Source organism: Heterodontus francisci, unplaced genomic scaffold, assembly GCF_036365525.1.
Source record: "Heterodontus francisci isolate sHetFra1 unplaced genomic scaffold, sHetFra1.hap1 HAP1_SCAFFOLD_778, whole genome shotgun sequence".
Lineage (NCBI taxonomy): Eukaryota > Metazoa > Chordata > Chondrichthyes > Heterodontiformes > Heterodontidae > Heterodontus > Heterodontus francisci.
In genome coordinates this window covers 193,988-209,871 of record NW_027140149.1, presented here as the reverse complement: position 1 = coordinate 209,871, position 15,884 = coordinate 193,988, and positions in this window count along the sequence as shown.

The window sequence follows — 15,884 nt, the reverse complement described above, 5'->3', positions numbered from 1 at the left end:
TTTGGCTCCCTTACCTTTCACCCTTGTTGTAATATACAGAGCCGAAAGAAAGATCCATCTGCCCTCTTGGTTGTACGTAAAAGATACAACACCGCCACTATTAGAGGAAGAGCAGGGGACCTTACCCCCAGTGTCCTGTCCAATATTTATCCCTCAACCAACAGGCACAGATTGCCATGTGGAAATATGATGATGTGGCTATAACAGAGACCTGACTCAAAGAACGGCAGGACTGGGTTTTAAATGTTCCTGGATACAAGATGGTCAGGAAAGATAGGAATCGAAGAAAAGTGGGAGGGGTGGCCATGTTGATTAAGGAGAGCATTACAGTGCTGGAGAGAGAGAGAGGATCTCCCAGAGGAGTCTAGGAAGAATCTATTTGGCGAGAGCTAAGGAACAAAAAAGGTGCAGTTACATTTCTCAGGATAGTCTACAGGACACCAACCAGTTGGAAAGAGATAGAGAAACTAATTTTCAAGGAAATTAGAGAGACGTTCAAGACTTATAGAGTAGTTGAAAAGGGGAACGTTAATTATCCAAATATAGCCTGGGCTAGTATTAGTGTAAAGGGCAAGAGTTCCAAGAGTGTGTTCAGGTAAATTTTCTACAACAGTTTGTTGCTAGCCCAATGAGAAAGGAGGCACTGCTAGACCTGGTTCTAGGGAATGAGATGGGCCAAGTGGATCAAGTATCAGTAGGAGAGCATTTAGGGGATAGTGATCATTGTATCATAAGGTTTAGGCTGACATTGGAAAATGACAAAGTACAAGTAAGAATAATTAACTGGGGGAAAGTGAACTTCAATGGGGTAAGAATGGATCTGGCCCGAATAAATTGGAATCAAAGGTTGGCAGGAAAACACAGTAACTAAACAATGGACTGCCTTCAAAGAGATATTTTCAGCACAGTCAAGGTATATTCTCATGAAAGGGAAAGGTCGGAACAACAAATCCAGAGCTCCCTGGATGATGAAAGAAATAGAGATAAAGATAAAGAAGAAATGTGCTTATGACACATATCAGGTAGATAATACAACAGAGATTCAGGCTGAATATAGAAGGTTCAGAGGGGAAGTGAAAAAGCAAATAAGAGAAGCAAAGAGAGAGTATGAAAAGAGACTGGTAGCTAACATAAAAGGGAATCTCAAAGTCTTCTATAGGCATATAAATAGTAATAGGGTGGTAAAAGGTGGAGTTGGGACGATTGGGGAACAGAAATGGGATTTACACATGGAGGCAGGGAGAATAGCTGAGGTATTAAATGAATACCTTGCATCTGTCTTTACTAAGGAAGATGATGCTACCCAGATCACGGTGAAAGAGGGGATATTCAGACACTAGACGGATCTAAAATTGATAAGGAGAGGTATTAGATAGACTGTACTTAAAGTAGATAAAGCACCAGGATCGGGTGAGATGCATCCAAGTATACTGAGGGAAGTGAGGGTGGAAATTGCAGAGACACTGACCATAATTTTTCAGTCTTCTTTAGATTTAGGGGTGGTGTCAGAGGACTGGAGAATTGCAAATTTTACACCCTTGTTCAAAAAAGGGTGTAAAGATAAGCCCAGCAACTACAGGCCAGTCAGTTTAACTTCGGTGGTGGGAAAACTTCTAGCAAAAATAATTCAGGACAAAATTAATAGTCACATGGACAAATGCGGGTTGATTAAGGAAAGCCAGCATGGATTTGTTTAACTAACTTGCTGGAGTTTTTTGATGAGAAAACAGAGAGGATTGATGAGGGCAATGCTGTTGATGTGGTGTACATGGACTTTCAAAAGGCGTTTGATACAGTGCCACACAACAGACTTGTGAGCAAAGTTATAGCTCATGGAATAAAAGGGACAGTAGCAACATGGATACAACATTGGCTGAGTGACAGGAAATGGTTAATGGATGTTTTTCAGGCTGGAGGAAGGTTTGTAGTGGAGTTCCCCAGGGATCAGTGTTGGGACCCTTGTTTTTCCTGATATATATTAACGACCTAGACCTTGGTGTACAGGGCACAGTTTCAAAATTTGCAGATGATACAAAACCTGGAAGCATCGTGGACTGTGAGGAGGATAGTGTAGAACTTCAGAAGGACATAGACATGTTGGTGGAATGCACAGAATGGAGGTGGGAGATGAAAATTTATTGCAGAGAAATGTGGTGATTCATTTTGGTAGGAATAACATGGAGAGACAATATAAAATAAAGGGTACAATTCTAAAAGGGGTCCAGGAGCAGAGGGACCTGGGTGTATATGTACATAAGTCATTGAAGGTGGCAGGACAGGGAGAGAGAGCGGTTAATAAAGTATACAGTATCCTGGGCTTTATTAATAGGGGCATCTTCAGAAGAAGGAATCTTCCTCCACACAAGATCAGGTGGCAGGTTGTTCAACCTTGCCTGTCTAAGAGCGAAGACCAAAGTACGGAAAGTCCTCATCAGGGAATTCCTCTTTGCTGACAATGCTGCATTAACAACTCACACTGAAGAGTGTCTGCAGAGACTCATCGACAGGTTTGCGGCTGCCTGCAATGAATTTGGCCGAACCATCAGCCTCAAGAAAACGAACATCGTGGGACAGGACGTCAGAAATGCTCCGTCCATCAATATCGGCGATCACACTCTGGAAGTGGTTCAAGAGTTCACCTACCTCGGCTCAACTATCACCAGTAACCTGTCTCTTGATTCAGAAATCAACAAGCGCATGGGAAAGGCTTCCACTGCTATGTCCAGACTGGCCAAGAGAATGTGGGAAAATGGCGCACTGACACGGAACACAAAAGTCCGAGTGTATCAAGCCTGTGTCCTCAGTACCTTGCTCTACGGCAGCAAGGCCTGGACAACGTATGTCAGCCAAGAGTGACATCTCAATTCATTCCATCTTCGCTGCCTCCGGAGAATCCTTGGCATCAGGTGGCAGGACCGTATCTCCAACATAGAAGTCCTCGAGGTGGCCAACATCCCCAGCATATACACACTACTGAGCCAGTGGCGCTTGAGATGGCTTGGCCATGTGAGCCGCATGGAAGATGGCAGGATCCCCAAAGACACATTGTACAGCGAGCTCGTCACTGGTATCAGAACCACCGGCCGTCCATGTCTCCGCTATAAAGACGTCTGCAAACGCGACATGAAATCGTGTGACATTGATCACAAGTCGTGGGAGTCAGTTGCCAGCGATCGCCAGAGCTGGCGGACAGCCATAAAGGCGGGGCTAAAGTGTGGCGATTCGAAGAGACTTAGCAGTTGGCAGGAAAAAAGACAGAAGCGCAAGGGGAGAGCCAACTGTGTAACAGCCCCGACAAACAATTTTATCTGCAGCACCTGTGGAAGAGTCTGTCACTCTAGAATTGGCCTTTATAGCCACTCCAGGCGCTGCTTCACAAACCATTGAGACAAGGAGGCCAAAGAAGAGAATACAAGAGCAAGGAAGTTATGTTGAACTTGTATAAGACACTAGTTCAGCCTCAGCTAGAGTACGGTGTCCAGTTCTGGGCATCGCACTTTAGGAAGGATGTAAAGGCGTTAGAGAGGGTGCAAAAAAGATTCACAAGGATGGTTCTAGGGATTAGGAACTTCAGTTATGACGATAGATTGGAGAAGTTAGGACTGTTTTCCTTGGAGAAGAGAAGGCTGAGAGGTGATTTGATCGAGGTATTCAAAATCATGAAGGGTCTGGACAGAGTAGATAGAGAGAAACTGTTCCCACTCGTGAAAGGATCGAGAACGAGAGGGCACAGATTTAAAGTATTTGGTAAAAGAAGCAAAAACAACATAAGGAAAAACTTTTTCATGCAGCGAGTGGTTAAGGTCTGGAAGGCTCTGTCTGAGAGTGTGGTGGAGGCAGGTTCAGTGAGTGTTTAGGATCTGGAATGAACTGTCTGAGAGTGTGGCGGAGGCAGGTTCAGTGTGTGTTTAGGATCTGGAATGCACTGTCTGAGAGTGTGGTGGAGGCAGATTCAGTGAGTGTTTAGGATCTGGAATGAACTGTCTGAGAGTGAGGTGGAGGCAGGTTCAGTGAGTGTTTAGGATCTGGAATGAACTGTCTGAGAGTGTGGTGGAGGCAGGTTCAGTGAGTGTTTAGGATCTGGAATGCACTGTCTGAGAGTGTGGTGGAGGCAGGTTCAGTGAGTGTTTAGGATCTGGAATGCACTGTCTGAGAGTATGGTGGAGGCAGGTTCAACTGAAGCATTCAAAAGGAAATTGACTGTTATCTGAAAAGGAAGAATGTGCAGGATTTTGGGATGAAGGCTCGGGAATGACATTAGGTGAATTGCTCATTCGGAGAACGGTTGAGGACATGATGGGCCGAATGGCCACCCTCTGCGTTGTAATGATTCTGTGATCACCAGAATACATTTACGAGTCATTCATCTCATTTGCTCTTTATGGGATATTTCTGTGTGAAGATTGGCTGCTGTGACTATATGACAACAGTGATTGTATTTCAATAATACTTCATTGGTTTTCTTGCATTTCAGAATGTCCTGAGCAAGTGAAAGGTGCTGTATAACATATCATTCATCAGGTATGGAGCAGGGAAGCTCGATGTGAATTGATGTTTAATGAATGTCACAGCATTGCATCTCTTTCACCTCATCCCAAAGCCTGTCTATCATCTACAAGGCACAAGTCAGTAGTGCGATGGAATACTCTCCACTTGCCTGGATGGGTGCAGCTCCAACAACACACAAGAAGCTCAACACCATCCAGGACAAAGCCCGCTTGATTGGCACCCCATCTACAAACATTCACTCCCTCCACCACCGACGCACAGTGGCAGCAGTGTGTACCATCTACAAGATGCACTGCAGCAACGTACCAAAACTGGCTATGCATAGAGTGGATAAGTCACCTGGTCCGGATGGCTTGCATCCCAGGTTGCTAAAGGAAATGGTGATGAAGATAGCGAAAGGGCTTACCATAAACTTCCAATCTTCCCTAGATATTGGGGTGGTGCCAAAGGATTGGAAAATAGCAAATGTGGCACCCTTATTCAACAAAGGGTGAAAGGACAGTCCTATTAACTACAGTATAACTCAGTTTAACATCAGGGCTAAGTAAGGTTTTAGAAACAATAATTGAGGAAAGAATCAATAGGAACTTGGAAAGGTTTGAGTTATGATTTGTAAAAGGTAGTAAAATAAAAGCAAAATAATATGTGGATGGTGGAAATCTGAAATAAAAGCAGAAAGTGCTGGAAATACTCAGCAGGTCTGGCAGCATCTGTGGAGAGAGAAACAGAGTTAACATTTCAGGTCAGTGACTCTTCATCAGAACTGGCAAAGGTTAGAAATGTGATGGGCTTTGAGCAAGTGAAAGGGGGGAGGAGGGGAAGAAGAACAAAACGGAGGGTGTGTGATAGGGCAGAGGGCAGGAGAGATTAAATGACAAAGATGTCATGGAATAAAAGGCAAAGGGAGTGATAATAGTTGTAATAAAAGACAAAACGTTTGTCCAAAGAGGGTATTAATGACAAAATAATGAACAGCTCTGTCCAAAAGCAAAAACATGAAAAAACAAGTTAAAGACCGGCATTGGTTTAAAAAAAACAATCAAAATGAGGTCATGGTCTGAACTCAATGTTAAGTCCAGGAGGCTGTGAAGTGCCGAATCGGAATATGAGGTGCTGTTCCTCGAGTTTGCGTTGAGCTTCCCTGGAACAGTCCAGCAGGTCGAGGACAGAAATGTGGGTATGAGAGCAAGATGGTGAATTAAAATGGCAAGCAACCAGAATGGAGGTGTTCCACAAAGCGGTCGCAGATCTGTGTTTGGTCTCCCCAGTGTAGAGGAGACCACATTGTGAACAGTGAATACAGTAGATGAAATTGAAAGAAGTACAAGTAAATGACTGCTTCACCTGGAAGGAGTGTTTGGGCCCTTGGATAGTGAGGAGAGAGGAGGTAAAAGGGCAGGTACTACACCTCCTGCGATTGCAGGGGAAGGTGCCGTGGGAAGGGGACGAGGTGCCGGGAGTGATGGAAGAGTGGACCAGGATGTCAGGGAGGGAAAGGTCTCTTCAGAATGCTGACAGGGGAGGGGAGGATGTGTTTGATGATGGCATCACGCAAGAGGTGGTGGAAATGGTGGAGGATGATCGTTTGGATGTGGAGGCTGGTGGGGTGGAAAGTGAGGACAAGGGGAACCCTGTCACAGACCTTCCCCTTTGTTCTTCTTCCACCTCCATCCCCGCCCCCAATGTCCACCCTCACCCTCACCCCCATCCTCACCCTCACCCCAACCCCCACCCTCACCCCCATCCTCACCCTCACCCCAACCCTCACCCCCATCCTCAACCCAATCCCAACCCCCACCCTCACCCACACCCCAACCCCCATCCTCTCCCCCACCCTCACCCTCACCCCCATCCTCACCCTCACCCCAACCCCCATCCTCATCCCCACCCTCACCCTCATCCCTGCCCCATCCACACCTTCACCCTCACCTTCACCCTCATCCCCGCCCTCAACCCCATCCCAACCCTCACCCTCACTCCTGCCCCCATCCCCACCCTCACCCCCATCTCACCCCCCCTCACCCTCTCTCTCGTAAAATGCAGATCGTGCTTGACTAATCTGATTGAATTTTTTGATAAAGTAACAAAGTTGATATAGGGAAAGCAATGGATGTTGTCTATGTGGATTTTAAGAAAGCGTTTGATGAAGTACCACAGAAAAGACTGGTGAACAAAAGTGAGGCTCATAGAATAGGAGGGTCAGTGTCCAATTGGATAAAAAATTGGCTCAAGGACAGAAAACAGTGAGTCGCGGTAGATGGTTGCTTTTCAGACTGGAGGATGGTAGACAGTGGTGTTCCCCAAGAGTCAGTGCTGGGACCACTGCTTTTTTTGATATATATAAAATAACTTGGATATGAAAATACAGAGTAGAATTTCAAAACTTGATCAGGATACCAAATGTGGAGTTGTGGCAAAAAGTGAGGATGATACCGATCAACTGCAGCAGGACATAGACAGGCTAGCAGAATGGACAGACAAGTAGCAGATGGAATTGAATACAGAGAAGTGTGAGGTGATGTATTTTGGCAGAAGGGATAGGGAGAGGCAATGCAGATTAAATGGCACAGTTCTGAAGAGTGTACAGGGACAGAGGGACCTGGGGGTTCACGTGCATCGATCTTAGTCATAGAGTCATAGAGTTATACAGCACAGAAACAGGACCTTCGGCCCATCGTGTCTGTGCTGGCCATCAAGCCCATCTATTCTAATCCCATTTTCCAGCACTTGGCCCGTTGCATTGTAGGCTATGGCGTTTCAAGTCATCTAAACACTTCTCAAATGTTGAGGGTTCCTGCCTCTACCACCCCTTCAGGTAGTGTGTTCCAGATTCCAACCACCCTCTGGGTGATCTTTGAAGGTGGCAGGACATATTGAGAGTGGTTTGTAAAGCATATGGGATCTTGGGCTTCATAAATAGAGGCATTGAGTACAAAAGCAGGGAAGTTATGCTGAACCTTTATCAAGCTCTGGTTAGGACCCAACTGGAGTATTGTGTCCAGTTCTGGTCACCACACTTTAGGAAGGATGTGAGGGTCCTTGAGAGGGTGCAGAGGAGATTTAGCAGAATGGTTCCAGGGATGGGGGAATTTAGTTACATGGTTAGGTTGGAGAAGCTGGGGTTGTTCTCCTTGGAGCAAAGGAGATTGAGGGGAGGTTTGATAGAGGTGTACAAGATTATGACAGGTTTAGATAAGGTAGACAAAGAAAAGCTGCTCCCATTAGCTGACGGTACAAAGACTAGGGGACACAGATTGAAGGTTTTGGGCAAGAGATACAGGGGGAATGTGAGGAGGAACCTTTTTACACAGCGAATAGGAATGACCAGGAACTCGCTGCCTATGAGGGAGGTGGAAGCAGAGACAATGACTGACTTCAAAGGGAAATTGCATGGGCACGTGCAGGTAATAAACCTGCAGGGTTACAGGGATGAGCCAGGGAATGGGACTGATTGGATTGTTCTACGGAGAGCTGGCATGGTCCCAATGGGCTGAATGGCCTCCTGGTGTGCTGTTATGACTCTGTATGCCTCCTTCGACAGCACCTTCCAAACCCGCGACCTCTACCAACTAGAAGGACAAGGGCAGCAAATACATGGGAACACCACCACCTGCAAGTTCCCCCTCCAAGTCACACACCATCCTGACTTGGAACTATATCGCCGTTCCTTCACTGTCGCTGGGTCAAAATCCTGGAACTCCCTTCCTAACAGCACTGTGGATGTACCTACCTCACATGGACTGCAGCAGTTCAAGAAGGCGGCTCGCCACCACCTTCTCAAGAGCAATTAGTGATGGGCAGTAACTGTTCGCCTTTCTCACATCCTGTGAATGAACACAAAAGAATTGAAAGATAAACCCCAAGGTGCTGCCTGCCCATAATGTTGAATCTTGCTGGGCCTGGATGACCAGTTGATTGCAGTTGTGCTCAGAGGAAGCATTTAGGCCCTTCAAACCTTTCCGGGGAAAGGAAGCACAGATCCCAGACAGATTTGTTTATTGGATGAGGGCATCACTGGCAGGCCAGCATTTGTTGCCCATACCTGATTGCCCTTGAACTGAGTGGCTTGCGAGGCCATTTCAGAGGGCATGTCAGAGTTAACCACATTGCTCTGGGTCTGGAGTCACATGTCGGCCAGACCAGGTAAGGACAGCAGATTTCCTTCCCTAAAGGACATTAGTAAACCAGATGGGTTTTTACAACAATTGATGATAAATTCACAGCACCATTACAGAGAATAGCTTTCAATTCAAGATTTCCTGTATGAAATAATTGAATTTAATTTCATCAGCTGCCGAGGTGGGATTTGAACCAGTGTCCCCAGGGCATTAGCCTGGGCCTCTGGATTACTAGTTCAGTGACATTACCACTGCACCACCATCTGCCCTCCATTCTGGAACACTGACTAATCCTCTTTATCGCTCAGCACTTCAAGCAGATTTCCTCTCCATTCATCACCAGCTTGCACTGGCTCCCAGGGATCTCCAACACGACAAATTGCATTTATATAGCACCTTTAACAGTTGCAAAATAGTCCAAGGTGCTTCACCGGAGCATAAATCAGACAAAATTTGACGCCAAGCCACATAAAGACATTATGACAGGTGGTTTTAAGGAGTCGCTTAAAGGAGGTGAGAGAGAGGTGGAGAGGTTTAGGGGGGGAATTCCAGAGCTTAGGGCCCAGACAGCTGAAGGCACGTCCACCAATGGTGGATTGGATGCACGAGGCCAGAATAGGAGGAATGCAGAGAACTCGGAGGGTTGTAAGACTGAAGGAGGTTACAGAGATAGGGAGGGGCGAGACCATGGAGGGATTTGAAAACGAGGATGAGAATTTTAAAATCGAGGCGTTCAATTAATACAATATTTTAATATTGATCCCACATTTAAATCAGGACAATCTATTGCCATTTTTAAAGGGTTTATTGGAAAGAATTTAAGGCGAGGCTTCTCAGTGGGGTACCAACGGTTAGGCCCAGTCCAAGCCTTATTATTATGATATGTGAGGAGATGGGAAGGAGGGAGGAGCACCAGTACAGGGGAGGGTGATGAGAGTGGGAGGGAGGGTCCCTCTCTCAAGCCCTCCACTGTCTCTAAATTAAAGTGCCAGGAAGCAAAGGGTATTGGTCGATGGGTGTTTTTTGTGACAGGAAGGCTATTCCCAGTGGGATTCCACAGGGTTCAATACAAGATCCCATGTTTTTTGTGGCAGATATCAATGATTTAGACTTAAATATAGAAGGCATGATTAAGAAGTTTGCAGATGATAGGAAAACTAGCCATGTGGTTGATAGTGAGGAAGAAAGTTGTAGGCTGCAGGAAGATATCAATGGACTGGTCAAATGGGCAGAAAAGTGGCAAATGGAATTCAATCTAGAGAAGTGTGAGGCAATGCATTTGGGGAAGGAAAACAAAGGAAGGGAATATATTTTAAGTGGTAAGATTCTGAAAAGCGTAGAGCATGGTTGTCCAACATATGGCCTGCGGCTAGAATCCAGTCCGCCAAAGGTTTGAATCCAGCCTGCCAATCCTGTATGACTGATAGCAGGCTAGCTGTGGAGTGACCACACCAGCAGAGCGATGGTCACAGCCCTCACCCAGACTGCAGTGCTGGATACTGCACGCTGGTCCTACCTGCCTCACAAACTGCTGTGCAGCCAGTTGCTCTGCTCCTGGGGAAAAGCACATTCTGAGTTTGGATTGAACATCTTCGCTTTGTTACCAGTGGTTCTTTGCTCTCTACTGAAGGGCTATGACTCTTTTTTATTCTTTCATGGGATGTGGGTGTCGCTGGAAAGGACAGCATTTGTTGCCGGTCACCAATTGTCTTTGACAACTGAATGTTTTGCTCGGCCTTTCAGAGAGCAGTTAAGAATCAACCACATTGCTGTGGATCTGAATCACATGTAGGCCAGACCAGGTAAGGATGGCAGATTTCCCTTGCTCCCTAAACCAGATGGATTTTTACAACAATCAATGATAGTTTCATGGCACTATTACTGAGATGAGCTTTCAATTCTGGATTTTTATTAATTAAGTAAATATAAATACCACTAGCTGCCGTGGTGGGATTTGAAACAGTGTACCCCAGGGAATCAGTCCAAGCCTCTGGATTACTAGTCCAGTGTCATTACCACGACACCACCACTGCCTGCCCCACAGTGTTACTAGGCTTGCACGGAGAACTGACGCTGTAGGAACCAGGAGCCAACTGGCAAGGCCCCCGAGCGAGGAGCTGGTTGGACAAAAGACACAACAGAAAACCAAGCAGTGATGATGTTCGTCAGTTCTCTCCTCTGATGGGACATGTCACAGGACTTGACTGCAACCTCCCCATTGTTCCTAACTGGCCTCTTATTACCACGAAGAACGCACTACATTGTGAACACTCCCTTGTGAAATATCTACAGCACTGATGCATGTTACACCATATTACTGCACAGGAATCGCTGAATAACACGGGAGTACAGTACTGGTGGGGACAGGCCTGTCACTGTATAAAACAGGGATATAGTAAAGGTGTGGACAGGTCTGTCATGGTATAAAACTGAGATACAGTACTGTTGGGGACAGGTCTGTCACTGTATAACACTGGGGTATAGTACAGGTGGGGAAAGGTCTGTCACTGTATAACACTGGGGGATAGTACAGGTGGGGAAAGGTCTGTCACTGTATAACACAGGGGTACAGTACTGGTGGGGACAGGTCTGTCACTGTATAACACTGGGGGATAGTACAGGTGGGGAAAGGTCTGTCACTGTATAACACTGGGGTACAGTACTGGTGGGGACAGGTTTGTCACTGTATAACACTGGGGCACAGTACTGGTGGGGACGGGTCTGTCACTGTATAACACTGGGGGATAGTACAGGTGGGGAAAGGTCTGTCACTGTATAACACAGGGGTACAGTACTGGTGGGGACAGGTCTGTCACTGTATAACACAGGGGTACAGTACTGGTGGGGACAGGTCTGTCACTGTATAACACTGGGGGATAGTACAGGTGGGGAAAGGTCTGTCACTGTATAACACTGGGGTACAGTACTGGTGGGGACAGGTCTGTCACTGTATAACACTGGGGTACAGCACTGTTGGGGACAGGTCTGTCGCTGTATAACAATAGGGTACAGTACTGGTGGGGTCAAGTCTGCCACTGTATAACACTGAGGTACAGTACTGGTGGGGACAGGTCTGTCACTGTATATCACTAAGATACAGTACTGATGGGGACAGGTCTGTCACTGTATAACACTGAGATATAGTACTGGTAGGGATAGGTCTGTCACTGTATAACACTGGAGTATAGTAACGGTGGGGCAGATCTGTCACTGTATAACACTGGGGTACAGTACTGGTGGGGACAGGTCTGTCACTGTATAACACTGGGGTACAGTACTGGTGGGGAGAGGTCTGTCGCTGTATAACACTGGGGTACAGTACTGGTGGGGACAGGTCTGTCACTGTATAACACTGATACATTTCTGGTGGGGACAGGTCTGTCGCTGCATAACACTGGGGTACAGTACTGGTGGGGACAGGTCTGTCACTGTGTAACATAGGGGTACAGTACTGGTGGGGACGGGACGGTCACTGTATAAGACTGGGGTACAGCATTGGTGGGGACAGGTCTGTCACTGTATAACACTGAGATACAGTACTAGTGGGGACGGGACGGTCACTGTATGACACTGGGGTATAGTACTGGTGGGGTCAGGTTTGTCACTGTATAACACTGGGGCACAGCACTGTTGGGGACAGGTCTGTCGCTGTATAACATGGAGATCCAGTACTGGCGGGGACAGGTCTGTCGCTGTATAACACTGGGGTACAGTACTGGTGGGGACAGGTCTGTCACTGTATAACACTGGGGCACAGTACTGGTGGGGACAGGTCTGTCGCTGTACAACACTGGGGCACAGTACTGGTGGGGACAGGTCTGTCACTGTATAACAATGGGGCACAGCACTGTTGGGGACAGGTCTGTCGCTGTACAACACTGGGGCACAGTACTGGTGGGGACAGGTCTGTCGCTGTACAACACTGGGGCACAGTACTGGTGGGGACAGGTCTGTCACTGTATAACAATGGGGCACAGCACTGTTGGGGACAGGTCTGTCGCTGTACAACACTGGGGCACAGTACTGGTGGGGACAGGTCTGTCACTGTATAACACTGGGGCACAGTACTGGTGGGGACAGGTCTGTCGCTGTGTAACGCTGGGGTACAGTACTGGTGGGGACAGGTCTGTCACTGTATAACACTGGGGTACAGTACTGGTGGGGACAGGTCTGTCACTGTATAACACTGGGGTACAGTACTGGTGGGGACAGGTCTGTCACTGTATAACACTGGGGCACAGCACTGTTGGGGACAGGTCTGTCGCTGTACAACACTGGGGCACAGTACTGGTGGGGACAGGTCTGTCACTGTATAACACTGGGGCACAGTACTGGTGGGGACAGGTCTGTCGCTGTATAACACTGGGGCACAGTACTGGTGGGGACAGGTCTGTCGCTGTATAACACTGGGGTACAGTACTGGTGGGGACAGGTCTGTCATTGTATATCACTAAGATACAGTACTTGTGGGGACAGGTCTGTCACTGTATATCACTGAGATACAGTACTGGTGGGGACAGGTCTGTCACTGTGTAACACAGATACAGTACTGGTGGGGACAGGTCTGTCACGGTAGAACACTTGGGTACACTACTGGTGGGGACAGGTCTGTCACTGTATAACACTGGGGTACAGTACTGGTGGGGACAGATCTGTCACTGTGTAACACTGAGATACAGTAATGGTGAGGACAGGTCTGTCACTGTCAAACACTGGGGTACAGTACTGGTGGGGACAGGTCTGTCACTGTATAACACTGGGGCAAAGTACTGTTGGGTCAGGTCTGTCGCTGTATAACACTGGGGTACAGTACTGGTGGTGACAGCTGTGTCACTGTATAACACTAGGGTATAGGACTGGTGTGGACAGGTCTGTCACTGTAGAACACTGATATACAGTACTGATAGGGACAGGTCTGTCACTGTATAACACTGGGATACAGTACTGGTGGGGACAGGTCTGTCACTGTAGAACACTGAGGTACAGTACTGGTGGGGACAGGTCTGTCACTGTATAACACTGGGGTATAGAAACGGTGGGGCAGAGCTGTCACTGTATAACACTGGGGTGCAGTACCGGTGGGGACAGGCCTGTCGCTGTATAACACTGGGGTACAGTACTGGTGGGGACAGGTCTGTCACTGTATAACACTGGGGCAAAGTACAGGTGGGGACAGGTCTGTCACTGTATAACACTGGGGTACAGTACTGTTGGGGACAGGTCTGTCACTGTATAACACTGTGGCACAGTACTGTTGGGGACAGGTCTGTCGCTGTATAACACTGGGGTACAGTACTGGTGGTGACAGCTCTGTCACTATATAACACTGGGGTACAGTACTGGTGGGGACAGGTCTGTCACTGTTTCACACTGGGATACAGTACTGGTGGGGACAGGTCTGTCACTGTATAACACTGAAATGCAGTACTGGTGGGGACAGGTCTGTCACTGTATAACACTGGGGTACAGTACTGGTGGGAACAGGTCTGTTGCTGTATAACACTGGGGTGCAGCACTGCTGGGGACAGGTCTGTCGCTGTATAACACTGGGGTACAGTACTGGTGGGGACAGGTCTGTCACTATGACATTGGGGTACAGTACTGGTGGGGACAGGTCTGTCACTATGACATTGGGGTACAGTACTGGTGGGGACAGGTCTGTCACTGTATAACACTAGGGTACAGTACTGGTGGGGTCAGGTCTGCCACTGTATGACACTGATATACAGTACTGATAGGGACAGGCCTGTCACTGGATAACACTGGGATACAGTACTGGTGGGGTCAGGTCTGCCACTGTATGACACTGATATACAGGACTGATAGGGACAGGTCTGTCGCTGTATAACACTGGGATACAGGACTGGTGGGGACAGATCTGTCACTGTGTAACACTGAGATACAGTAATGGTGGGGACAGGTCTGTCACTGTCAAACACTGGGGTACAGTACTGGTGGTGACAGCTGTGTCACTGTATAACACTAGGGTACAGTACTGATAGGGACAGGTCTGTCACTGTATAACACTGGGATACAGTACTGGTGCGGACAGGTCTGTCACTGTAGAACACTGAGGTACAGTACTGGTGGGGACAGGTCTGTCAATGTATAACACTGGGGTATAGAAACGGTGGGGCAGAGCTGTCACTGTATAACACTGGGGTGCAGTACCGGTGGGTACAGGCCTGTCGCTGTATAACAGTGGCGTACAGTACCGGTGGGGACAGGCCTGTCGCTGTATAACAGTGGCGTACAGTACCGGTGGGGACAGGTTTGTCACTGTATAACATGGAGATTAAGTACTGGTGGGGACAGGTCTGTCGCTGTACAACACTGAGATACAGTACTGGTGGGGACAGATCTGTCACTGTGTAACACAGACACAGTACTGGTGGGGACAGGTCTGTCACGGTAGAACACTTGGGTACACTACTGGTGGGGACAGGTCTGTCACTGTATAACACTGGGGTACACTACTGGTGGGGACAGGTCTGTCACTGTATAACACTGGGGTACAGTACTGGTGGGGACAGATCTGTCACTGTGTAACACTGAGATACAGTACTGGTGGGGACAGGTCTGTCGCTGTATAACACTGGGGTACAGTACTGGTGGGGACAGGTCTGTCACTGTATAACACTGGGGCAAAGTACAGGTGGGGACAGGTCTGTCACTGTATAACACTGGGGTACAGTACTGTTGGGGACAGGTCTGTCACTGTATAACACTGTGGCACAGTACTGTTGGGGACAGGTCTGTCGCTGTATAACACTGAGATACAGTACTGGTGGGGACAGGTCTGTCACTGTTTCACACTGGGATACAGTACTGGTGGGGACAGGTCTGTCACTGTATAACACTGAAATGCAGTACTGGTGGGGACAGGTCTGTCATTGTATAACACTGGGGTACAGTACTGGTGGGAACAGGTCTGTTGCTGTATAACACTGGGGTGCAGCACTGCTGGGGACAGGTCTGTCGCTGTATAACACTGGGGTACAGTACTGGTGGGGACAGGTCTGTCACTATGACATTGGGGTACAGTACTGGTGGGGACAGGTCTGTCACTATGACATTGGGGTACAGTACTGGTGGGGACAGGTCTGTCACTGTATAACACTAGGGTACTGTACTGGTGGGGTCAGGTCTGCCACTGTATGACACTGATATACAGTACTGATAGGGACAGGCCTGTCACTGGATAACACTGGGATACAGTACTGGTGGGGTCAGGTCTGCCACTGTATGACACTGATA